The 3,916-nt window shown below is 40.7% G+C and overlaps 1 non-coding gene across 1 annotated transcript; it reads left to right on the top strand.

Moving 5' to 3' along the window:
- The first annotated feature begins 829 nt into the window (after positions 1-829).
- LOC118026097 lies at positions 830-1,041 on the top strand. Its single transcript, XR_004683464.1, has one exon. It is a non-coding gene; the product is annotated as a small nucleolar RNA U3 (small nucleolar RNA).
- The last annotated feature ends 2,875 nt before the right edge of the window (positions 1,042-3,916 follow it).

Below are 3,916 nucleotides of genomic sequence, written 5' to 3'. Positions count from 1 at the left end.
TCAGGTCATGATCCTGGAGTCCCGGGATCAAGTCCCACATCGGGCTCCCTGCTCAGCAGGGAGTCTGCTTCTCCCTCTGACCCTCCTCCCTCTCATGCTCTCTGTCTCTCATTGTCTCTCTCGCAAATAAATAAAATCTTAAAAAAAAAAAATTCAGAGAAATCACCATCTTACACCAAGCCACAGCTATTTTGAATTTTTAATAATTTAGAATAGATTATTTATCCTAAGACTTGGTTCTCCTTCTCAAATATCCCATTCCTGTCTGTGGTACCACAATTCTTCCAGTCTTTTAGGTAAAAGTCTTGGCCTCCTCTTTGGATACAGGGTTCAAAAACGGATCTCTCATTTATCCCATCATAATGTATCTCATTTCCACATTCTTCTTCAATGTTATTGGGGCCACTACCGTCCAGGATCTCATTGCTTCATACCATGATCACCATGACAGATTTCTAGCTGGCCTCGCTTTACTGTTTCTAGTATATCTCATACACAGCTATTGAAAAAATCTTTTTTCATCATGCCACACTCTTGCTCAAGGAAATTCAACAGCTCTCTAGCTACATCAGGCGAAAACTCTTCAGCTTAAGTTTGAGTTTTCTATTGTCTGCTCTCCTTTTACCAACACAATACTACCTTATTTCCTGTTACTCTCACACTTGTAACTGCCAATACTGTTACACCAATTTCCTCCTCACTCTTCCTGGATCACACCAGGCACATTCCTGTCTCCATACCTTTCTTCATACTGTTTCCTCTTCTTAGAAGGTCCTCCCATCACCTCTTTCTGTTTCTAAACCCTCTCTTGCCTAATAACCCACCCTAGAAGACTATACTTTCAGGGATCATTTCTATAGTTCATTACTAGAGAAGTTTCTCTGAACATGTAGAGTACCCAGAACCACAAGGAGGAGGTGCAGTATCCCTTCCTGAGCGTGAAGCCGATTTTGGGTGCTGTCTTTGCAGCTGCCCTTTGTCATTGATGATTGTTCTTCTTCTCTTTTGGAGGAGTTAGAGGGAAGGGATACCGTCTGAGTGTAAATTTATTTAAAAAAATAAAGAAAAAAAAATAACCCACCCTAGTCCCACCTCTTCAGTGATGCTCTTTTCAATTACTGTAACCTTGAGCACACAAGTTATCTGACACTACAGATAGCTCCCAAAGTACCTGGCATAGCACTGGGCATAAAGAACCTGAATAAGTATTTTCCCAAGCTGATGGGTATATAAATTCACAAGAACAAAATTCATAATATTTAATGAACATGAACTCAATGTCTTTCACTGTCTCCTCATTCTCTGGCTACTTCATAAATATTAGTATACTACTACCTACCTCATTTAAGGTTGTTGTGAGAATTAAATGAACAAGTCCATATAAAGCACTTAGGATAGGGGAGCCTGGGTGGCTCAGTCTGTTAAGCGTCTGCCTTCAGCTCAGGTCATGATTCTAGGGTCCTGGGATCGAGCCCCGCATCGGGCTCCCCGCTCAGCGGGAAGCGTGCTTCTCCCTTTCCCACTCCCTCTGCTTGTGTTCCCTCTCTCGCTGTGTCTCTCTCTGTCATATAAATAAATAAAATCTTAAAAAAAAAAAAAAGAAATGAGTCTGTGGAGAGTCAGAGACTAGACCAGGAAGAGTATTGTAGGTCGTGTTATGCCAAGGTGCCAAGGTATTTGGATTTCATTCTGAAGCTGTGGGAAGCCACTGAAGGACTAAGCAGAGTAGTCATGGTCAGGTTTTCACTTTAGAAAATTTAATCTTGGGGCCCCTGGGTGGCTCTGTTGTTGGGCGTCTGCCTTCAGCTCGGGTCATGATCCCAGGGTCCTGGGATCGAGCCCCGAATTGGGCTCACTGCTCGGCGGGAGGCCTCCTTCTCCCTCTCCCACTGCCTGCTTATATTCCCTCTCTTGCTGTGTCTCTGTCAAATAAATAAATAAAATCTTTAAAAAAAAAAGAAAATTTAATCTTGTGGCCATGTGAAAGCTGCATTGGTAGAGGAGACAAAACTGGAAGCATGAAGACCAGTTAAGTAGCTACTAGATTAATTCAAGTAAAAAATTTCAGAGCTTAAATCTACACAATGGCAGTGATGATAGGGAAATGGGAGCAGATTTAAAAAATTATTTTAAAAACATTTTTAAGCATTTAAAAAATTTTTATTATCAAAGTATAGAAGATGGAGGAAGATTTGAGAGACATTCAGGACCAAGTCAAGACAGATGGAAAGGGTGAATTCTCTCCTTCAGACTTGAGAACCATTCACTGAACAAGGAATTTGGGAGGACAAGATTTGAGATTTGTAGGGGATGGGGAAGATGATAAAATCACTTTTGTAGGGACGCCTGGGTGGCTCAGTCGGTTAAGCATCTGCCTCCGGCTCAGGTCATGATCCCAGGGTCCTTGCATTGGGCTCATTGCTCCACGGGAAGCTTGCTTCTCCCTCTGCCTGCGTGTCTCTCTCTCTCTGGCAAATAAATAAATAAAATCTTTTTTAAAAAATCACTTTTGTATACGTTGAGTTTGAGAGCCTGTGGGATATCAAAATAGAGATGTATACTAGATACTTGGATATATGGGTTTAAAATTTATGAGAGTTGGAATTTGTCAGTTCATAGCTGTTAGTTGAAGCCATGGAAATTGATACAGTCATTTGATGAGAATTTGGATAATGAGGCCAGAAGAGGATTGAGGATAAGACCTAGAAGAACACAGACATTTAAGGGGGAGGTGAGGCAGAGGAAATGGAAAGATAAAAGAAGGATTGATCAGTAAAGTAGGAGAAAGGCTAGGGAAGCACAATATCCATCACCACCCAGTCTTTCAGGGCAGTGCTTCTCAGTATCTTATGTCCTACCAATCATCATAAAAGAACCTGGGTATAGGGGCGCCTGGGTGGCTCAGTCAGTTAAGCGTCTGCCTTCGGCTCAGGTCCTGATCTCAGGGTCCCGGGATCGAGCCCCGTGCCCCAGTCAGGCTCTCTGCTCAGTGGGGTGTCTGCTTCTCCCTCTCCCTCTGTGCTCTCCCTCCCTCCCCCCTCCCTCTCTCTCTCAAATAAAAAATAAAAGAACCTGGTATGTAAGAAGCAGAGACCTCTCTTTGAAAGTTAAGTATATGTTTACAGCATTCTGTTATGTTTCATTTTTAGATTAAGGATATTTATTCATTTCTTTTACTTTTCATATTGTGAAATATAACATACATAGAGAATATTCATACAGTGTTTATTTACAGTTTAACAAATAATTATAAGATGAACGCCCATAAAAAATAATAAAATAAAATGAATGCCCATATAACCACTACTCAGAGCCCGAATAAAATATTACTAACACTCCAGAAGCTCACTGTATGCTCTCCCCTCCCCCACAGAGGTAACTTACAGTAAGATTTTTTAAAGGAAACAAACTTTATTTATATCTGTTCTAGTTTTATTGAGATAGAATTGACATCCAGCACTGTATAAGTTTAAGGTGTGCAGCATAATGATTTGACTTACCTGTATTGTGAAATTATTACCACACTAATTTTAGTTAACATCCATCCTCTCCTATAAATACAAAAAAAAAAAGAAAGAAAAATATGGGTTATTTTCTCCTTGTGATAAGAACTCTTAGGATTTACTCTCTTAATTTCAAATATACCATACAGCAGTGTTAACAGTAATCATCATGTTGTACATTATATCCCTACTACTTATTTATCTTATAACTGGAAGTTTATACCTTTTTTTTTTTAAGATTATTTATTTATTTATTTGAGAGAGAGAATGAGATAGAGAGAGAGAGCATGATCAGGGGGAGGGTCAGAGCGAGAAGCAGACTCCCCGCTGAGCAGGGAGCCTGATGCGGGACTCGATCCTGGGACCCCAGGATCATGACCTGAGCCGAAGGCAGTCGCTTAACCAACTGAGCC

Source organism: Mirounga leonina, unplaced genomic scaffold, assembly GCF_011800145.1.
Source record: "Mirounga leonina isolate KUSES-001 unplaced genomic scaffold, KU_Mleo_1.0 Mir_204, whole genome shotgun sequence".
Lineage (NCBI taxonomy): Eukaryota > Metazoa > Chordata > Mammalia > Carnivora > Phocidae > Mirounga > Mirounga leonina.
Note: the sequence above shows the minus strand (reverse complement) of the source record. Positions and strands in the feature narration are given on the sequence as shown.